Source organism: Anopheles funestus, chromosome 3RL, assembly GCF_943734845.2.
Source record: "Anopheles funestus chromosome 3RL, idAnoFuneDA-416_04, whole genome shotgun sequence".
In the NCBI taxonomy this organism is placed as follows: Eukaryota; Metazoa; Arthropoda; class Insecta; order Diptera; family Culicidae; genus Anopheles; species Anopheles funestus.
Window position 1 is genome coordinate 84,305,831 of NC_064599.1, and position 23,924 is coordinate 84,329,754.

Sequence of the window (23,924 nt, forward strand, 5' to 3'; positions counted from 1 at the left end):
TAGATCTCGAACTGATGATGGTTCTTGATCCAAAGGAATGTTCGTAAAGTGTTACTGATGAAGGATTCTGTACGTATAGTAATGGTTATATAGTACATAAACTGAATATCTGTACACACAGCCCACAAGAAGCGATAAAATCGAACCACAAACTTACACTAATTTTTATACGATCGTAGTTCAAGCTGCTGTTGTTGTTGTTGGAATGTTTTATAGAGACTTTGATTCCTAAGGAATTCTTTCGTCTCTTTTAGTTCAAGCTGTTTAACGAATTCACTATTGCAACACAATAAATATTGTCAAAGAATGTTAATGAACAACTGAGTGTGTATTTTATAACCAGTTTTAATTTTACTATCTTTTAACAGTTTGTTGTATTTCTTTTCCAGTTTATTTTTACTATGTAGTACTCGAAGTTAAGGAGAAAATTAGTGATATCATTAAATTTCTTTCACCGTGAATGGATAACGATTAAAAAAGTTGAAACATATATGCTCTACGTTAGGTACTTTTATGTGTGCCAAACGTATTGCAGCATATGTTGAGTACTCCCTGTACAGTACAAAAAGCGGTATTCTCTCTAAACGTTCCTCTCCGAGATATGCAATATTCGGCAGACATGAAGCGCCATTTACACGAAAGCAGCAAGTGTAATAATTTCAACCAGCCATGAACTTAGCAAACTTCCTCTGAAAAATAAGTAAAAAATTGATCTTTCGTTTTTTTAAATTCACAAGTTCCAATAAACAATGAAACTTGAATCTGAAAAGAAATTGCATGTAATATATGTCTTCAAGAAAAGAATTTGCAGGTAATAGATGTTTTTGTTTAAAACAATTACAATAACCACATTGCCAGCCGCATCGGTATTCGTGTAAATGGGCCCTAAGGAGCAGGAGCACGGCGAGAAAGCAAGTCGGCTGTGGTGGCTGCTTTTCTCGTTGAGTAAGTTGGATTTGAACAGCCGCGGCAAGTGAACCGTTTGCTTTTCTCTCGTCGGCTCGCGCGTTGAAAGCCTGTGCTCGGTGCCGAGAAAGGAAGGAAAACAAAAGAAAAGAAACAATACAACACACAGTTCGTGCGTGTTTTGTGTGCGTATTTATGTGTCTCAAGGTGCATTGAGTATAAAAATAAAATGAAGAAAAAATCGCATAGTGCAACAGTTTGGTTTTGTGTGTTTATCAACAGCCAGCATTTTTAATCGTTTGGATTGAGTGGTTCGAAAGATTGTCTCAAAAAAGGGAAAAATATTTGAGAAAAACGATTCGTTCAACCATTTTGTTGCGGATAGATTTTTATAGAAAAAAAGGAATTGCTAATAGCGATCAGCAGTGCATAGTGCTTGTCTTTCTGGTTGGTGAGAGTGATTGCTATGACAGAGTGGTACGGAATAAGTTAATCCACTCTACGAAACGATCTTCCTCTTATTACAGCCCAAAGTGTTATCAAAAAGGCAAAGGTTGCGGCAACAATCTGCTGCCACACAAGGAGGGATCTGTACGTAGTTTTCGTGGTAGTAGTGAACGTAGTTCTGTGCATTCGGCTTTGAGCTCCCTTTTGGACAAGGTGTAAAGTGTCAATAAAAAGCAAAAGAGCAAAAGTGAGAGGTTGCCAAGTGACCGCATCCATTTGTCGCCCTTCTTCTTTGTAAAATGTAACGCTGTGTATAATATATTTTATGTGCCAAATGTGTGTAGCGTAAAGAATGCTTTCAAAAATAGAAGGTTACTTGGTATGCTTAAAATTTTATCTATGAATGTAAACGCTAATCATGTGTGTCCTGTGAAAACCGTGATTTGAACAACGAAAGATTTCTATCATTTTGTTAAAAGAGTGTCTAATTCGTAAAAAAGTAGCTGGTGAATCGTATGTGCATGTGCCTTGGCGTTAAGTTTTGTTTGACTGTATAGATGTGTGTGACCTACTTCACGGGCAATACTAACTGAAGGTATTAGTTTGATCTTGCTGTCCCCAAGGAGTGATCGTCAATAATTTGCTTGATCTGTTAAAACGAGAGGCGTTTATTTTAAGGTAAATATTAACTAATTCTACTTGGTTTCGTCTAAGAGTGTTTGAAAACAAAGGAAAACATGTAAAAACACTCCACACTAGACATAACACCTAGCAACAAGTAGAGAGGAAGAATAAGGAAAAATGTCTTATACTTAACACAAGAAAAGGAAACAAATATCCACATCACAACTGCGTGCAAAGCATAATACTGCGAAACCAAATCGAATACAAATAAGAAACAACTGCACATCTCAGGTCTGAAAGAAAACTAGCAGATTTGAAGGCAAAAAAAAAGAAATCGATGGAATAAAACACAGCGAGGCAGTGAAACGCCAAAAGCGAATCGTACAAGCCCAAACCACAGCCAAAATCCAATACAAAAATGAACCGATTGTCTCCAGTCGTGGGCCAAAGAAATAAGGTGATCACAAAGTGGACGAATTAAAACAACTTCGTGAAAAAAGAGCAAAATATTAAACAACAGCTAAAAGATCCAAATTGAGAAAGGTAGGAAAGGTTTTTGAATGAGAAAAAGATTTTCCTTTCTTCTTTGATAGAAATCTGTTTGAGACGAAGAAAGAATCAAGTGTGGCTTCGCGTCGGAACATTTGTTTGAATGGTTTTTTTACTAAAATTTTCTGTTTTTCTAATACTTATTTTTCGTAATAGCGCGTATTTGTTTTTATATGTACTCGTTATTTAAAAGCTTTGTGCTTACTATTTTGTCTACAAAATAATCCTAGATTGTTTACCTTCTATTTTGGGGTGTTGTTAAGAATAATCATGAGTCACAGATTTTTGAAAAGGTTTAAAACTTTGTGGAGTAATTATTGATAAGAATGAACTTTTTCGAGAACTGTTTTCTATCTTCTTATCAGCATGACCGCAGTCCGGTTTGCTGGACGTATTTAATTGTTTGCTCAATTCCATTGGCATGTTTATACAGGTTCTTTTCTGAGTCGGCACTGGCTGAAAAAATGCAGAAGGAAGATTTTTTGTTGTTGAAAAATATTGTGGTTTGGTTCTTGAGAGGCAAAGGGAATTTTGTTAAGAGGATAATGAGCTTAACCATCCCGATGGGTCATCCTTTTGCGATGTTCTGAATGTTGCTGTTGAAAGAATGTAAACAAAAACGGAGTATATTTTAATTGCATCAAATGTTCCAATGGTATTCCAATGCGGTTATAGATTAACGGGAAAATCCTTGCGAAAATTTGAAGGGCAAGTATAATATGTTGTTAAAGATTTTTTTTATTTTTGTAGAATTTCACATAAACATAAAATTCATCGTTTTCTACCCCGTCGCGATAGCAATGGCGAAATATTGGTGGTATAAAAATGGTGGTTCAATTTATCGCTTTGTAGGCAACGCGCAGTGAACCATCAAAGTGTATAAAAATGTAAAAAATCATAAAATTATGTTCTCATTGCATTGTACGTTGTACGCGTAAAAATATTTGTTTTCCTTTTTTTGGCATTTCATTTGGTAATTTAAAAGTGTCTGAATTCAGTCTTAGTGTTAAATTTGAATTAAATCTTTAAACACGTTACTTGTAGAGTTAAGATTATTTATAAAATGACGGTTTGAATAGCTATAAACACAGGTTAAATGTCCCTTTGCACCTCGGTTGGTGTTTGTGTGTGTCTGTGTGTGGTCATCCCCTTTTACCATAGGTTAAATTTTATGAACTGTGAGGAATGCTTCCCTGTCTAAGATTAGATACTGTATCAGTATGTTATAAACAGACCAAACCCATGGTATGTGGTCGTGTACAAGTGATAAAATGACCAATTCATAACAGTCGGATATCCACGTAAAATCAGACCTGCGCTAACCAGCAAGTGACTGAAAGGAAGGATCAGCAGGATGATCTCGGATAGGTTGCTTTTGTTTGCTAGGAGTTTAATGTTTCTGCACTAGTTAATGTGCGTGTGTATTTCTTTTTTCGCACTAGTGCGTATATATTTCTTCTCCGTAGAAGAACTATGAGAGTGAGGATTGTGAATGGGTAGGTTTCATTTTTCCTTATTTAAAACCCTGAGATCATGTTCGTGTTGTGGTCAACGGTGTGCAGTTTGATTTAGCAGCAATATGGATGTGTAGATTTATTTACCAGAATCCCACGTACGTTGAAACACCGAAACTAATAAAATGGCATACCACAAGAAGGGAGAAAAATTTCGCCATTAAAAGAAGCGACCATCTGTTTGTTTTGCAATATTCAATTTACGAGGCGTAGTTGGCGCCTTTTGCGCATCGGTCATTTTCCTACATGGTTTTCATTTTTATATAGAATGTCGAATAAACTCCTGTATCAGTAAAAAGAACCCATAAACTTCTTTTGAGTCAGTTCTATTGTAACTAATCCTTACACTTGCTCATCGCTACTATTATTTTATTTTTCTTTACCTGTGTTTTTGTCGATTCTATTGTATTCATTATTTAAAATTAAAGTTATTAAATAATGATAGATGATTTGCTTTATTTTACCGAATCTCTGCTGCAAATACGTTCCTAAAAACTTGAAATTTTGCAATACCGAGCACAATAAATGTTTTTGTTTTGGAAACTGCACACTTTGCAATACTTTGGGCTCCATTATCTGTATGTATGAATGGTATAAAAAGTGGCTTTATTTAATCAACATAATGTCATTTATTTTATTTACTAGTCCACTGTTCATGCTACGTTTTTATTTACTCATAAAAGGGATATAACTGAAGGTAAGAATAAAATAGATTGTTTTCGTTCAGTGGAAATATAATTAGTACACTGTGGTCGTAAAACGCATGAACTACTCACGGCAGATTATAGAAAAAACATTATGTTTCAGCCCGTACCTGAAGTTGTACATATTCCACAGAAGGTAAAGCACACCCCTATTGCAATCGGTGCGTCGGGTTCACAGCACAGTGCACTTGACCGTGGGCTCTGTTTCTCGGTCTGGTGGACCTGGTACGAAGTACATATATTTCTCCCTAGTTCCATTTCACTTCCTTCCAGATTAAAGCGAATTGTCCGAGCCCACCAAAGATAGTCAATCACTGAAATATGTATGACCATACCCCACCCTCGAGCCACAACACGTCCCAATCCAGTGCTTGATGAACGACGGCCTCGATTATGAGGTCAGTCGGGCCCTCGAGGGCGATGGCATACAAACAAACCAACGAAACGTTATACAGAAAAAAATTAACCACAAGTCAATTCCGCGAGAAGCAGCCCACCTGTCGTGTAAAGGTGGAGAAATAGGGCCCGCGGTTGAACATCGATTAAATCTCGCACGAAAGCGAGAATTTTACGTGTTTGAAAGTGAAAGAAGGCGTCCGCTCCACGGGCGTCTGGTTGGGATACATCAAAGAGTGGAATCGGAGGAGGAAAAAACCGAAACCGGACGCTTTCTCTCCATGTCCCGAGACAGGCCATCCAGGAAGGGAAAGTGAGCCTCTGGTGACCGCAGAAAAAAAGATGATCGTTATTGTTTTTATTTCCTCGCCGCAAATCACGTGCAAACGTCTGGGGAGTCCAAGTTGGTCTGGTCATTTGGCCACTTCCTGCCATCGTGTAAGATGGGCAAATTTTCATAAGAAGGGAAAGGTAATAACAATAACGCACATCAGAGATTTTTGTCGCTAAATTCAAAAGAAAAGAGGAAATTTACATTTTCAATCAGTTTCGTTTTGAACTGGCACTCCTGAAGTTGGAAAATTTCCAAACTGGTTTTGGGTTCAGAGTCACCCGATCCTATTAGCGTCATTTTATAATTCTGGTCGACTAGGTTCGTAACGTTTTGTTTGACAAGCGAAATGTATCCCTCAAAGAATTATTTAGACGTCGCATTGTTGGTCAGCTTGTTGTCCGTGAAAGGTTGGGTGGAATAGGATGATTGTAGATGGCCAAAAATTCTGATCAAGTCTACATTTGAGAGAAGGACTGTTATGGACTTTTGAACGATAAATGAATGAAAATTTATACTCACGTGCGCTTGGTTTGGTAAAATACTGTTCCAATTCACAACACGGCTAAAAATATGACACCTACATCTATGTTCACGTCTAGATCGTTTTTGCGACAGTAAATAATGAAAATAAAAATGAATTTGCTTTTGTATCTCATTTTCCACGAAAGGCACATTAATGTCCCTTGAACCTATTCCATAGTCAGGCGCTCTTCTGTCAATTTATCGTGTTAAATCTTTTCCATTGGATAACGTTTATTAATCGCAAAGAATTGGATGTATCGTTTGTGCATCCCATCCGTCAACATTCAATAATCGGCCGTGGTCGATGTGTGTATTTCTGTTGCAGCAATCCATTTCCTTTAATGTTCAAATTTCGGAATATTTTGCATAACAATGTACCATCGGTTGTATCACTTTCTAAACGGCGTTTGTGCGTATAGCAATCCAGCTCGATTACTAACGTGTTTGCCTATAATCGTCATTATGAGTTTGAATTTGGAGCTTTAACCTATTTACAATCAAATTGGTTCAATTTCAGCACTCTCTGCTTGGTGGTCATGCGTCAGCATATCCACATGACGTTTTATTTTATGATGGAATGCATCCGAAAGCCTTGAAACAGAAGAGAAATTGTTGGCTGACATCGTATAGTCCCGGATCCAACCATCTCGAGGTAATTATAGGCACCAGTTGCTACTGTTGCGGGATGCACAACGGTGTTGTTCAGGGTTCAAAATTCCCCAGGCATTTTTTTGGAATTAAGTTTCCAGCGATGCTGTTTCTTTCCTTGAACCTTCATTCGATCGAGCATTACGGCTGAGTCATTTGTTATGAAACTTCACACTTCTTGCTCTTCTGCCCTAGCTGCTATAGGCTAAGATGCTCGGTTTGAGAAGAATTTCCGCCATAACCGGATTGCGGGTGGTGAGAAGGAGTGAATGGTACTGTTCACTCAAAGGGTAAATGTCACAATACGGTTTGCGATCGGTACGGGATCCGATTTCACGGTTAAATAAGTAACAAAGCTAAAAGTCAAGTTTATCAAGTTATATATACCTACTAATGAACCAAAGGTGTTCGACATCAACTTATTTAGTGAGACGATTGCTGATAAATTTACTTGAAACTTGTACATTATAGAGTTCAATTTAGGATTAGTTTAACGTCTCCGTTTCACCCTTTACAGATCCCATCTAGTAAAGGCGAAAGCTGATGGCATAAATTAAGCTTGATTTGTGTTTGATAGGCTAGAAGGAGCGGACCGATTGGGTATGCAATAAAGGGCGTCGATTCCACACGACGGGATGGGGTATCAAATCCCATCCGGACCCGTCCCCGCCTAGAAAGGACTTGCGTTTGCGTGGTAAAAATAAGTCTAGTGAGCTAGATATGGCCCGCATGACCCTAGAGGCCGTTGAGGAAGAAAAGGGAGGCTAGAATCAGTGCATGTGAGAGTAGATCTTGCATTTCTAATGAGAGGTATATATCATCACTTGAAAGTGATAATTTGCTTGTCCTGCATGAATAAACATTTTGTGGAATTGATATGAAGACCACTTAGAGCATATTTTCGAAGCTGTGCGATAAATTTTTCACACTGTTGCGCATGAAAAACATGGAACAACGATTGTGTTTGTTTGACAGCTATCGATGTGTTTTATATCTTTTAGAACGTTTAAAGACATTTTAAAGCTAACCTGTATTTTTGGGCACCATTTTTTGTTTGTTGTTAGTTATGAAACGCGTTTGGAATCAGTTAATAGCACATAGCTTGTTAATGATAAAAATGCATCCATTTTTCAATATCTACCTGCTTCAAAGGATTCATCATTCAAAATTAAATGGATGATGTGCACGTGTCTTTTTCCCTTAGAGCAATTAAAACCGACAGGTAACATGTTTCGGTACATCACAGTACCACCCAAGCGTTTCAGAATTCATACAGACGCATCCGACAACAACATGTGTAAATTGATAATTACAAATGAAGTTAAAGCCATAGGGATCTGTGCCGCTTTGATGAATGTGGTTTGACGGTTTTGAACCGGACAGTAAAAAGGATCGATGAGTATTGCAAAGCCCTGGTCGGTCATTTGGGATCATTAATAACATGATGCAGTTGGAACTCATTACATGTTGGGAGACACCTGACGTTCCAATAATGAAACATTTGATAGAATCATTATCGAGAGAAGTGTGTCTAATGGAGGTTTTAGGGGTACAAGAACGATAATGAATACTTGATAAACTCTTTGTTTCCTACCAAATGTTTTATTGTTGTTGTATTATTGTATGTTGTATTGTGTCCCATTGAAACAATGTGCAAAAGAGAAGTGTTTTGTAACCTTTTAGTTTACGTGAACCAAAAAAAGCGATATTTAGTTTATTTAGGATTTTTTAAATTTGAAATTAAACCGTCAGTGCAGAGCATGTACAGGCAGGCAAATTAAATACAGAGCTGTACAGGGTAGTATGCATGTCCGAATATCTTTTCGGTGCTATAATTACCTGCAGCCTGCAAAGTCTTTTAATTCTCCCCTAATATTTTACCGGCCATATGTTAATTCTGGACTTTTGCACAAAGACATGGAGGAGACAATCATTGAATTTTTTCTCCGTCTCCGAAGAAAAACACTACTGAGCACACAATTTTGACTAACAACATCAACGTTATACCTGCTCTTCAATGTGCTTGATGTTTCATTCCGTTCCGTGTGCCGTTGAGCTTGCTAAGCGTGCGAAAAGCAAGAAGGAAGAGGGAGCGAGCCGTGAGAAGATATGCATGTATAATTACTGACTTTAAGGCGTCCTAGCTGAGACCGCAACCTTTAATTCTTTCGCCATAATATGTATCTGTGGTGGGTGATGGTTAAACGCGCTATCCCCTACAAGGCGGAAGTTGGTATCTTCCAACGAACTCTTTAAAAGCTTTAGAACAAACACAGTTACTGAATCTAATTAGTCACATCTAATACGACTACTCCACTCCCAAAACCCAACTTATCTTCATGTTTACGTCGATCATGTTGGGATGGCATGGTGCACCATCGCTCCAAAAATTCGTTAGGATGTTTCATATAAACCAGCAAAGCCCGACTGTTTGGATTCGTTTTGCGCTGTAATTTATAACACCATGCATAATCTTACTTTGCCTGATGAATGTTTTTGTTCTGTCATTTAAACTACCAAGACCACCATTGAAAGAATCGTTCGGTGGTGTTCGCGATGATCCGCGGCACCTCGGAAATTCCGATGACTTGTTGGATGTAAATGTGGCTTCATGTACTTATTCTGAAATGATTAATTTAGTAGATTCGTTGAAATAGAAGTCATCGTCGATGTGGATTTGGAAGACCTTGAACAAAAATTATAGGCATCCTAAAGTTTTGCTTTAAAGTATAAAGTGAATGAAAGGCGGAAATCTTGCCTTACTCAGATAGACTCAGATACATTATGTTATTCCGAACCTATTTGGAAGCGAGAATGTTGAAACTTAAACGAAAAGGCAATCACGGTAACGCGAGTCATTCATCTAAAACTAGTAAACACTTAAATAGTTCTACGTGAGGCTACAAACAAGCAACACATTGCACACTTTTCATATCTAACGTGCTTTCACTTTCTTAACTTTACATTAGACTTAATCAGATATATACATAGTCTTAATTTTCTCGCCGACTTACACTGAGCACGATGTTATGATGATGTAATTTTTGGTAATGCTTGATGCACCTTGACACAAATTGCTCTACTTCTCTAACAAAAATGAAGATCATTATACACCCAATTTGGAGATTTCATTACCCTTACGGGGCGTGAAAGATCCAGTGATGATGTATTGTTATTTATGTATTCCTGTATAATGCACCTACATAATCATAATACGTTAGAAATGTTAATAACCATACTTTGCTTTCCTTCACCAATACTTGCGTAAACGTAAATGGGATGGCGATTAGGAAAATAAACGAGAAGAACCTTTGCCTTGGTGGCGGCGTAAAAGAGTAAAACAAAACGAAGTTTTATTCGATTAGAAACTCAAATTAGTAGGTGGTTTGGTAGGATTTTTTGGTTTCTTAAGAACGGCCAGGCAGTATCAAGACTTATGTTTACTACGTAGCCAAGCTTCTGTTGCGGGACTGACCGAATGGGATTTGATACCCGGTCCTGTCGTGTGTTACCGGCGCCGTCTATCACATACACCATCGGGTCTTTGGTTTGGTAGGTTAGTCCAGAAAGAAAACTATTAAAAAGTAAAAATGATTTAAAAAAAAATCAAATAAAATAGCTTATAATTAAAAACCTTTAAAATAGAAGCATTTTAAGAGCCCGCATTTGTATCATTGATAGTCATAACAATAAGTTTGCTGACTTATAATAATGATATTTACTGTTTATCAATTTTGACAGTCTCTTTTAACTTTCAACACCATACTTTGCAACGCACATACGTTTTAATTTCTCAGCAAAGCTAAATCTATATCGGTAACCTCCGATTAACCACATGCGCGTAACACATGCATTGCTTAGTTTTGCGTACCATTTCGGAATTGGGTGCAATTGCAAACTTGACCGTATTTTTGCTTGACCAGGCTATCCTAAAAGTGTCTTTAAGAGTATTGCAGGGGGAAGAGGGATAGTGTGCAGATTGGTTGAAGTCGTCGACAGTGTTGAAGCCACGCATCGTTATGCACGCAGTTTTCACTTTCAATTCTCACTTTCAGCCGAAACCGGTTTGTGTCATAGGGTAGGATGGTGGTTGACGATCTCTCGATTTTTTTTGCTCTCATCGAAGCTCTGAACACATCAAAAACCCCAGATTGATATGTAGATAGTGAGAGTGTGAAATAAAAATAAATCCACCGAATCATTTGAAACATTGGCCCGTTACATGAAGACATTAAAACGCATAGAAATGAGAAATTTCTTTCAATAATTTTACAAAACAATTTTTTTCAACCACGGTTGCGATAGTCATTTACTGATCGTTGAGCCTGTTTCCGGAAATCTTATAACATAGATTCTATGCTTATTTTATTGCATACATTTAAAGGTTATAGAATTCCATATAGCCAAATGACTGGGATAGCAATTCATTAGGGAGTTTTGCAATCGTCTCGTGCCGGACATACACTTTACACTCCCACCGCGCTGAATATGTCTGTTTCATAACCGCTCGTACACAAAAACCACATAAGGTGCCAGTTTTGCACAAACAATCGTTCGTGTACCGGTACTCGGTCATGTTTTCCTTGTCAGTCCCGGAGTTTTTGTTGTGCGTCGGAGCTAAGTGCACTGTTGTCCCCAATATTGTGGCTCAGTTGGTACGAGGATCGTGATTGGCAAACTTCCCGGAGGCAATGTCTACGAAATGTTTGTGCTATGAGAGTATGACTTGGCTTTTCGGATGAGCATCGATTGTGTTGGACACTGTACTATGTTCCGAAATACATACAGATGATGCATAACCGTAACATGAGTTGGTGTCGTCATGATCGACGGGTATGACAAGTTAGAAGAAAATTAAGAAAATGAGTTTCTCGACGAAAGGAAAAATTGGACCACACAGGCCTGAGCATGCGGCGATGTGAAGTGAGATTATAACAAACGAGTACAGACCCGACAAGGAAAAGAGTTAGATAATTTGTGATTGTGCTGATTTTTTTTTCGTCATACGACGTTAAGCATCATAATGATGGACAGTTTTTACTTTGAGATTTTTGCATTGAGATTTTTACTAAGAACTACTAGTTTGTATTACAATAGAGTTGTATTACAATAGTTTGTTCCTCAATATAAGGGATAAAGCGAACATACATAGGTGAAATCCATTGCTTTCAGCATGCTAGATTGAACAAATTAGGTACTGTCTAAATTCTCAGCTCCTTTATTTAACAGACTTTGATCATTTGGACTAAATATTATCTGTAAACAAAGCTGCTGTGCACTAAACCAAATTTGTTTTTATATTGTAGAGCTTATCGTTTATTCACAAAATCCTCAATGGGTTTTAAGTTTATAAAATAATTAAAGTATTAATAATAATAATAATAATAAGTAATAAACTAAAGTATTTTATACTTTACTTAATACTCTATAACCGTTAAGGTCATAAGAAACTGAAAAATATTACCTGTTAGACGAGTTCACAAACAAACGCACATACTTTCGACGGACCGGTTTCACCCATCTTAGGGGAAGGTCATAAAGCAACTGGCTGGTACGATAGGGGGGCCGATAATAATTATAAATCAATTTCCTGTTTTCGGGAAACCAAAACCGAAATCCAGGAATGAAACTTAGCACGCTGATTAAAGCGCAAAATTGCGTACTCCGCTGATTGGATTAATTTTAAGCGACTAAGAGGTGGAAAACAGTTCCCGCCTAAACAACAATCACAGTTTATGGTTGTTGTAAATGAATTTACGTATCGTTCTGCGTTTATTTGAGTGCATCATTTTTTGAAGGCCTTAAAGAAGGGAAGGGACTATAACACGAAAGGGATGCTTTGTAAAAGTGCGACAGTAACACAATTTCGAATTATTTCGGTGATCTTTTTTATATAGATTAAATGAAGCAACAACAAAATGAAAAGAAAACTTTCAGATATCTATAAGCTCATCTCCGTCATCACTCAAAATATGTATAAAATATGTATGTTCATCGTCTTACTAGATTTGTTTTTACGTCCTAAAACTCTAACTGGGTGGTAATGTAACATCAGTATCATGTATACTCACTGTCACGCGACGTTTACTGCAAGAGTTGTTGCTACTGGTGAACGTTAATGAAAGTCACTGAACCGCGAGCGGTTTACATAGTCCTGCGTAGTGCGTCGAAATGGATAGATTATATGCCACTGTTGATTTAGCGCTGCAAATAATCGAACATCAAAGCCAGTTTTCTATGTGTTAGACATTGCATTGAAACTCATTTCTCTGTAACGCGCTTCTGATCATCCAATCATCTTAGTTGAGCATCTTGTAAACTCATTTCGCTTCGAATTTCGATTTTTCATTTACGTTCCGGATGATGTATTCCATTATCCCTCGACGCAGCTGTAACTATTGCTGACTACCGATGTCTTCAAATTTGAAACTTTTAGCTGCTGAAACGTGAATATTTATTCTATATTACTTACATACTTTCTTCTATCATCTTCTGTGTTTCAGAACCCCTAAATCGTGGTAGTGTGGAAACTCTTGAGGAGTAGCAACTGATCTTTGCCCAGTTAATTAACTACGCGACTGCTTAATATATACGATCACACGTGTAGTGTTTGGAGAAACAAACAAACGACCTAGAAAGATCCGATCGATTCAGTGTCAAGTTTGACACAAACAAAACAAATCAAAGCAATCGTGTGTAACAAAAGAAAAGCTGAGCAGCATACGACAATGACCTCCTGGAACTGTACTGAATGAGGATGATAGTCGATGACCTCCAGCACAATCGGAGCACCACTGGCGGTCCTGCATTCGAGCATCCACTAGACATAATGATGGGTATTTCGAACGGACACCATGGGGAATAAGCCACGTGAATGTTGGAATCTGATCCATAAATCACAATATTTAAAGGAAAAAGAAAACACATCGGCACGAGTTAAGGGTGGAAAATAAATAATGTTAAAGCAAACGGTGAAAAAAAAGAACAAACGGCAAGCGGAACAAGAGCCAACTGCGAAGAAAATGTAAAAAAAAAACGAGCAAAGAGAGAAAATAGAATCGGTAACTATGACAAGCTTTACGAAAGAGGAGAATGCGTAAAGGTTGATTCCAAACGAGCCACGAACAGAGAACGAAAAATAAGGAATTGCTAGTAATTAGACGCGATTTCGACGATCATCGAGATTGAAGGATGTGAAGAATATTTCCTTAACACTACATCACCAGAACGCACCGGACATCCGGATCTGAAAAGTGTTGTGAATGTGTATTGCTTGAAAAAGCAATTGTGTGAATGAAAAAGATCGGTGTATGTTTTATGGTATGTTAAGGATGTGAGCAGCTCTGCTTGGGAGTGGTGAGTGTTTGCCGATTGATAGAATCGATGAAAATATTCATGTGATCAGAGTGTTTAGTTCGTGCGTGATAATTGTATATATTACTGTTCCATTGGAACTGTTAAAAATCGCTCGAAGTGCTGCTATTGCCATCAAACTGTTTTGTAGAACTTGTTGAATACATTTATCGTGTATGCTGCCTGGATCGAGAAATAACTCTGTATTAAAATTTTATGTAAAAGGTAAGTTTAAAATTGTATTTAAATAATTTGAAATCTATTGAATCAAAGACCTGCTGCTAAGAGCAATGTCTGGCTAAATGGGTTTCTTGCTGTATAGCCAAACTCTTAGGCCATAAGGAATATTGTTTGAGCCATCGAAAACATTACAAATCAGATGATCCAATAATTGTTTTAGGACAATTTCTTCACATACTAGTAACATTGCTAGCCTATACAACATTATCATCGTTTGCTATGGCTCTAAATGAACTGAAGAAAGGGATTATTTTTACCGCCATATTTGATAATCACCCCAATTCATCTTACTGTTGCATCGTCGCAAATCGCTAGTCGCCAATCGATGGTCATTTCGATAAGTTCGGCTGACTCATTAGTATTGCGAACTCCTGCCATGACTTTTGCGCCGTGCTGTTGTATCGCAGAGTTTCCGTGCGTAATCGACCACTAACCTTCGGGCCCATTCGCGTGGAGCCGATTGCTACCCGTGATGTGTCAGCTTTGTTGTGACCCATTAGCTGTGTAGAAAATGGATCCCATTCTTCGCGCGAGAGACCTTATATGCGTTCTATCGAGATGCAATCGATGAGCCGTGAAGAAGGGTGCACAATGTCTGGCCGGCTCGAATCTACAAGGACTCGATATACACAAAAAATAACGTACGCGCATACGCACATATCGAACGTGCGTCCTCCAAACCGATGTGAATACACTAGTTGGGGAAGGGTTTTGGTTTCAATTTGTTGAAATCAGTTGTTGCATGTAAGTCGTGCTGAAAACACTTGAGCGTGAAGCGAATGTTGAGTGTGCTAAAAAAAAGTACATCTGACAGCGGCGAAGCTTGTGCAATTTTGTGAAAAGTGTAAAAGTGATATTATCAACAAATCAAATCAAACCAACAAACAAATTGGTCGAAAGTATAAGTTGAGTGAAGAGTGTTGAAACTAGTTGTAAATGTGCAAAAAGAGTAATTGAATAACTGCGAAATGTGATGATTATTGATAACTAGATTGCAATTGTTTCGTTGACGATAGCAAAACAGTTGGAAGGTTGTCTTAAAATGTCAAATAATACTCTTCATTATAGAATTATGTTGTCTTTGAATTTGAAAGTAATTATAATTGTTATCACTTTTATCCATATAAAACTAGTATAACTTAGAAGGATAGTTGCTAGAAGGAATTGTTAGACAATATTATGGATTTATTTTACAGATAAATTCGACATTTTCAGAAATTTTTCATAGCTTTTTAATGTGGGTTTATGTTCTAATAATTAATTTATGTACTCGAAATTATTTGTAATACCCTTTCGTAATGCTTCCCTGATTAATCTTCCATTTGCTTTGGATCTACCTACTGCATCATAGATTATTGCGCTATTCCATGGCAACTTTAGAAAAAGTATCTCGTTACCTATCTTATCTCTAGTAAAATGAAATCAAAAAAAAAAATTGTGTAAAATTGTCCTTCCATGTCGTATTGAATCTGAGTCTAGACAAGAGCTTCCTTCCAGCGACCATCATATTCGAGAAATGTGTTCATAAGTTTAATCATCACGGATAATTTCCCAGTGTTCCGGTTGTGTGGATGGTCGTATTTTTATGTATATACTTTTTACTAGCCCCGTACCAACAATTCCTGTCTCGCGTGCATGAGTTGGGAAAAAGTCAAGCATCATCTCATGTCGGCGTGTTCTAATGAATTCCTTACGCTTCGATTCCCGACCATATTGGAGCGACATGGCCATGCCGTGGGGTTACCCAGACTGTACCCATTAAATTACGCCAGTTGATTGATGCATGCATTTTAATCTAATTTCAAGTTAATAGATAACTGTACCCGTACCCCGTGTGGTTGCAATCACACGGGGTTAGTGAACCGCTTTTCCTGTTCACATCCAACCAGGCAAAGGATACTCGGTTTGCGCTACCACCACTCGCTTCTAAAAGAGGGAATCACGGTCGGTTACAAAATAGAGAGGATTGAATAAATTCATCCTCACAGGTTTCGATTAATATGCATGACGTGATCGGTAAATAAGATATTCAAATCGGCGGGATTGAAAGAAAGAGTAAAATTCAACTTATAAAATATATGTAAAAATAATGGAATCTGCTACGATGCATATCCGAAGAGGAAGTAGTTAGAACGGTATGTGAAGTTTGACACCTGAACAAGAATTGTCCGCGTTCGGTTGAGAATCGATAAGCCAGCTGCATACAATTGTGGAAAAAGATGAATAAAATTGCTTACCATTACATGATGGCAGCAGATGAAGAAGTTTCTACATCGCGTGGTAGTTAAATATAGATCAATGTAATTGCATTTCCTTTTGTAAATGCAAGCACATACAGACAAAACTTGTGGATCTCTTTTCTAATACGTTTCGAAACTAAAACTGTGAAGATTAGATAAAAAAGTGTGTGTATATTAAAGGCAGGAAATGCAAACAGCATACAGCGCAAAATTTAGAAGCCGTTTCAACAACAACTCAACATCAACATTTTTTGCATGAAACTAACTCCGCAATCACATATAAAAGTAGAAACGCAATCCAAAAATGGGAAATGTAACTATTTAAAACATGAAAAACAAATAGGAATCAGTTTTTTTTAATTTAGCAAACAACAATAGATGGATTTTGTAACCGAAAGTTTATGAGTATTGGGTAATCTATTTGAAACTTAATTCCCATGCTTAACTTATCGTGTTCGATTGAATCATTTTATGATAATGTTTTACCAAAACATTCCTGTAGCAAAGTATAATATAACGTGCTTAGTTTGGTTATGGACATTCATTATACTTCATTGATAAGCTAGGCGCAAGGGTACATGGCAGCTATATTTTGTTACAACGCTATACTTACTTAACGATTATTTCATTTCTATATGATGCTAACACTCGAGTGTAAAATGACTGCAGTTACTGTCTAACTTCCCTACAAAACAGAAGGGCAATACTAAAGAACATTACATCCCACTTACATCGGAAATATCCACAAATATCTTCACTCCTACTTTGGCTAACGATCATAGTTTGATCGCTTGTTAAAAAGTTCCAGTACTTGTGCCAACTTGTTCATGTGGCTTGGACCGGAGGCATAGAAAGTTTATGGTTTGCGTTTGTTTGGCTGTCGAGTTTCCAGAGAATATTTTATTTCGCTTGGTTATTTATTCAAGCTTTTGACTTGGTGTATGAGAAGTAACTTTTTAAAGTCAATCCACCCTTTCAAATCCAACTTTTAAACATAATTCGATGCACATCGATTGCAGTATTTCCTGCAAGGATGGACATATGGCTGCATTATTGACGAGAAGATTTCCGTATGCATGGATTATCTAGGGATGGCAGGATAGAGAATAATTTGATTCTAAATATTTGATATGCCTTGAAAGTTGCAGGAAGCTCTTGGGTGTCGTTTTGCGATAGCTCCTGGAGATGATGAACTTGGTTTTGCACATCATCCTATTATGGTCATTGATTGTGGAGCCCGATTTGGAGCCCGAGCAATCGATTTGTATGCATGGTGCGTCTTTGGATTGCCACAAGAGATTTTCAGCATAGTCGTATTAACATGTTTCAAATATTGCTTAACGTACGGAATGTACGATGCTAAGGCTAAGCCGAAACGTTTGAACCATTCCTACAATTATCCTACAGGCTCGAAACATTATGCAAAGTAAAAGTTGTTAGTTTGGATACAATTAGCTTCTAATTCCTTTTCCGGAAGGGCTAATCCTCAATGTGTTTACGATGTCAATAATATCATTCTCTTTTAGTTCATCCTGCGTTCATCGTGTACGGGCTATGATTCCGACACTAAAAATATTCAATAACACAAGAAATTGTAAGAACAATGAGCAAATTTATCATATATATTTTCTGAGGTGGCATTGTCTTTCGCTCAACGGCATTTGTGTGGTGAAACATGTGCCAAACAAACATATCATAAATAACGAATCTTTCATGCAAGTGCCGTATGATTCCATCGTAACTACTACCTTCGCTTTCCGTACGACATTGGCGGCAAGCAGTTCATCTTGTTGACTGACTCTTGCCGACTTCATGGACGGAAGGACACCACCCATTAAAGAGCGCATGGCGAACAACCACCGGCGTGGACCGTCAGGGAAGACAACCGGGCGACGATTCCGCACGAAGTCTTTCGCTTATCGCGCTCTTCCTTATTTCATTAATCATATTTTTTTCGCATGCACTGTTTGTTTTCTGTGTTAGTACGCGAATTATTTTTGCATATTACGTTTTTGGTTCCTCTTTTCTGGTTTCCTATTTTCCTCTTCGTGATGCCGTTGTTTCCAATCCTCTCGTGGTAGTATTTTTCATTTTTCTTGATCAGTTGCTACGTGTTCTTACATTTACAAAATGATTCACTTTAGTGTAAACGAATAACAGAAAACCGGCTGGAAAACAGATTATTCGTCGATATCCAGTGTATGTTGCCCTTGTTTTACCTTTATGGGATGTTGGTGCATTTGCAGTGTGTAGGGTAGTTAAAATACGAATGCTCTTTCTAGAACTCAGTGCCATATTTATGGTAACTATCATCAAGCACCGGTTCGAATGCGATCGCTAGACTTCAATTATCAATTCCCATTTATGCGCTTTCATGCTCGGTTTAAAAGTTTCGCTTTTGCCAATGTGGCTTGCCTGCCAGTATTGCTGATGTGTGTGATGTCATGCGCATATTTTTGCATCTGTTGTGCGTACCCGGTTTGTTTGCTACGCTCACTCATAATTGTCTGCAGTCCGGTAGCAAGGCGGCATACTCTACGTACGCCCATTTGTAATGATCATATCGGAGAGAAGTTGACAATCGTTTCTGGTTTTCGTTCGAAATGGTTCGAGATCATCATGAATGCCTCGTACTATCAACATAACAGGAAGATAGAACCAGAACCGTCGTGACGACGGAGCGCTTTGCTGATAGTTGTGGTATGTGCTAGGCAAAGAAACAGAGAAACTTATGGTATGCTGCTTCGTTGTATTATTTTTTCCCTGTAATGACTAGTCGTAAAACTGCTACAGTTGATTAACGTTGTAACCTAGAAAGAGTTCTTAAATGTTTTAAAATCTGCCCAAGACATTCCGACATGACTTCCGTAATAATTATGCATAATTTGTTTCTAGTCTTGATAATTTGAATGCGGTGGATCCACCTGTTTAATCATCACCTAAATTTTTGATAAATTTTCTCGTGTAAGTTGCCTCAGTTTTCCATTATGTTTTACAAACAATATCAACTAAGAAGGATAAGTGAAGGACATGGTCTGATAATCATCATTACCGTAGATAGTTTCCAATACTTCTAGGCAACATCTTGACACACCCATTCATAGCCTGAACACCACTGTATCGCAAGCTCTCGATACATACGGTGCATTGACATTTTGATTGATTTATAGGCTTCCGATACCATTTACCTTCACCTTGCGTTCATGCAGCTATGGATTCTGTTACTCTTCAGCAAAACTAGGTGAGGGATTCCTGTGGGGTGCGTCTGATGATTGATTGATACAGCAAAAAAAACGATAGAGGATAGATTTGGATAGGCAAGATAGAAGAAGGATTAATTTTCTATACCTTCTTTGTCTAGTTCTTCCCACATACGCCATACATACTGAAAGTCTCACATTCTAATCATTCAAAATACATTGAGCAACAAGCTATTGCAATAGAGAAGTTATTGTTATTAGATTATCATAACGCTACAATTTAAGTTTTATTCTAGATCAATCCATATTTTTCAATTGCCTTCTTCCGTAAGAAGCGCGTAATATTTGACTCATCCCCGTATCTCTGACATTGGAAAACGTACGTAATATTTTATCAATTGTGGTAGTCCGGTTTAAAATCAATCTATTTTAAATTTATCATTCCCGTTGCATATTTCGTTACATAACGACAGCCAGCGGCATAGAGTGTCAACTGGACAAGATACATTCGCGTCGTATGGTTGGCCCATCGTAAACTAGGACGTGGCCTCTTTTTCCATGCGCGTTTGTTACAAAATACAATCAAAAACATAACAAAACATGCATTACTCGTGAGGGAAAGAAAATGCTATTGCTGTCCAGTTCATGCGTTGCACCAATTAGCTTTAGACCGACAATCGGTTAGGCACGCTTTTAGAGTGTAGAGTAGCGATGCATTTGTCAATGAATGAATATTTCATCTAGAGTTTAGAGTTGCAGCTGATTGCAATTACTACAGATGCAGGGATTTTACAATACTTCTTTTGAGTCTACCACAGGATGAAGTAAGACAGATGTTTCTGCTCTATCTCTATATTAGTGTAGGATGCTGTGGCCATCGTCAATGGCAACGTCAATCTAAAGGTAAAAAGGTGCCAACTTAAAAACATGTCACTGTTCAAAGGAACCGCATAAGCTGGTGTCGGGTCGGGTCGGGTTTTTTTTCAAGATCGAGGTAATTTTTCGAAACAAGTTACATAATCCGATGTTCTCTTCCAGTTTTATATTGTTTTTTTGTGTTTCATTTTGGTGTTTCGTGGGTGTTTCGTATTTCTCTAGTTCAAAACATTCGGATGCTGAGCTAATGGATTACTGGCTTGATAAATGTTATTGAAATGTTTCCTTTGCATAAAGCATGGTATAAAGGGAGGGGACAGTTTACAAACAAGATGAATCAGTTTAATGAAAAAAGTCACACTTAAACATAAAGCACCAATACATTGCACATTTGCCTCTTCCCGCCGATAAACTGTAATGAAGTCGGTAACTTGAATCATAAGATAAGCTTACATTTTCCCAAGAAATCGTGAAGGGGAATATACACAGTAATGGTGTGCGATCTTGAAAGGAAAGTGAAAGGAGGTAGAATTTAAAAATTATATCAATTGAATGAGTGTAATAAATTTCGAAAATAAAGAAAAACAAACAATTGGTTTGGGAGAACTTTTGAAAGTTTCAAAACATTTGAAACAATACCATCATACGTGCTGTTACGCTAAATTAAATTTAAATCAGCTCTAATACCTATTATTATCTTCACACTACCTCCAAATTCCCAAAAGTGTAATGACTTCTTAAGCATCTGTATCGCCGCCTGTTCAAATGGAATTAAAAGTGAATCTTTCATTGAACGTTTTCCCAGGTTAATAACTTCCTAAAGAGCGTCGTATAAAAGAGCACACAAGCCTGTCGACGGGTTTCCCTTCCTAGACAATCTTTACGCCTGTCAAGTCGCACTTTGCTTTTGTCCTGTTCGATTCTCAAATTTGTTGTACTCTGCTGTCGTCTGTGCTGACGGTGAAGTCTAATGTACCGGTGAAGATTGATCCCAAAATGGAACCAACCAGAGTGCCACTTCTAGAGGTGTCTGCGGTATTAAGGGAAAGATTTCGTTAAGATCGTTAAGTGTTTTATTTTCCCAATTCTACAACAAGACATACGAGAAAAGAGGAAGTAGAGGAGCTGTAGAAGAGGTTCACCATGCATTAGAATTCCGCGATTTACCGTTAGCAGCTTCGACCCTATGACTGTTTTTTGTTGCCAGGAACCATGTTTTTTCTGAAGGCAGACAGCGAGACGATCGTATCAATACTACTTTTTTACATAAACTTTTTAAAATTCATTTTAGCATGGATTAAGCCACGCTCATAGCATCAGATAAATCGGCAGAACAAATTCGAAGCACTAGGGCCATTAACGCTAAATTGTACTAACGTTTTTGATCGGATTCGCTTAGTCACCATCCCACTCAAACAGCACGGAAAATGACACACAAATGACATGCTTGCTAATCAACATGTATTGACCGAACGGTATTTGATTTCTCGGTCAATGTTTCTCACCCTTATAATTTTGTATTAGTTTTGTGTGTATGTATGGCGTAATGCATTGCAAACCTACGTTTCAAAAAAAAAAAATTAAACAAAATAAAAACAAAACTGAAGTCATATACACTACAATGCACAGGAGTATGGGGACAGTTAAGAAATGTTTTTTTTTTTGTAATCTCGGATTTGCAAACGCTAGTCCCTTCTAGGTACATGAGTGAAAGGGCCACAAAACGAACCGAATCAGACACCCGAGGAAAGACAAGCCTTTCGACGAGGGCATATATATCCGAGATTTTCTCTGCGGGTAACGTGATCCGCGAGTTGGCATTAAATCCCGCTTTAGCAATGTCGATTACATACGGAAACAGTTACTTGATATAGAAGACGGACCGCTCTGGCTCCCGGATGCATCGGTGTTGCATTGATGCATTTCGCCATCAAGATGACGTCACGTGAGGATGTTAGGCCTTGATGTTGTGATCTTCATCGATCCCTGAGGAAAGTGTTGGATTTCAATGCTGTTTTTTTCTTCAACGAGTGAAGACAACGTTATTATAGATTTATGTCTTAAGACAGACATGTTTTATGTGTTGCCCGGATCTCAAAGGTGCGGAAACTGCTGTTGCTTTCCTGATCTGAACAGGGGGAACCTGGATGGTATTTTAAAAAGTATCTAATGTCATGACAGGTTTAAAATATAGGGAAAAAGGCTGTTAATTTTATTTTTAGAATACAAGTATTACGTGCGACATGATTTTCCACACGAAGGCAAGGCAAGACATGATAAGGTAATGTTTGACAACATAACAGCGCCAAATCACGCATAAAGTAACATAAAAACTATAATAAAATAGTAATAAAACTTATATCTATATATATATAAACATAAGCATACAGCACTATTCATCTTTTGTAATAACACTCTTTAATTTCAGTTAATTGTCACATGATAATTAACTCCAATAACATGCCTAACAGTTGATCTTTGCCGAAATGCGTCCAAACGAATAGAAAAGGAAAGTAAACAGGCTATGCTTTGTCCACTCGATCAAATTCATTCAACCGTAAGACTTACTTATTCCAAACGGTTTTTAACCCGCCATCAACGCTCCAGGTAGGCTGATGCAATGCACAATTTCAACGAAATAGTACTGTGGCCTTGCTCCAGCCAAGTCGCAAAGGGAGGTTGAATATCTTATAAAAGGATGGCATATGAAAAATACTGAACAAGAGTTACTAATGAAGCGTTTATATTCTAAGGCACTTGCACAATGTGTTGGTTCAGCACGGTGGTTAACCAACTGTTGTTTCTGGACAAGACAGGGTTTAAGGGGAGGATCCTATGTCGCTAAGTACACATTTTACGCGATCGCCTGCTTACGCTTCGAAGATCACCCAATCGATGCAGGCTGTCAAAACGAGAGGATGTATGTCGTCTAATTAGCCATAGTAGCCTTTTAATTTATAACTGCCTTCAATAGTACTATTTAGGAGTTAATTACATTATGCGCTCCAACTCCATTGCCAACGATTATGCGTGCGAATAAAAAAAAGCACTGCAACAAATTTTCACTGGCAATACACTGCTAAAGTTCGTCCTATATGGTCGAACAATACAATTACTGAAGATGTCTGCCTAACAAATGTACTCCATAACAAGTTGTGCTTGATTGGAAATTATTATTAATTATAATTAAGTCAAGAGCGTTCAAGCGCGATATGTGTGTGTTTTTTAAATGAAATTTTGCTTTCATCTCGCATCATCATCTCGAGGATCTTGCACCGATGAGGAAGACACATTATGCGATTGCATAGTTCATGTTTTTTTATAAACGAGTAAGCTAGATCAGTTCCAATGAGTGGCCACTTTCGCGCCAT

The 23,924-nt window shown here is 37.8% G+C and overlaps 1 protein-coding gene across 2 annotated transcripts in view; it reads left to right on the plus strand.

Moving 5' to 3' along the window:
- The first annotated feature begins 918 nt into the window (after nucleotides 1-918).
- The window catches only part of LOC125768441 (protein folded gastrulation), a 65,347-nt gene continuing 42,341 nt past the window's right edge, over nucleotides 919-23,924 (plus strand). The window contains exons 1-2 of one of the 2 annotated variants that reach the window (XM_049436075.1): nucleotides 919-2,031; nucleotides 13,148-14,222. The gene's annotated coding sequence lies outside the window, so the exon portion shown is untranslated. Of the gene's footprint in view, nucleotides 2,032-5,731; nucleotides 6,649-13,147; nucleotides 14,223-23,924 lie in introns of those variants that run through there. The other variant, XM_049436076.1, reaches the window with a different exon arrangement.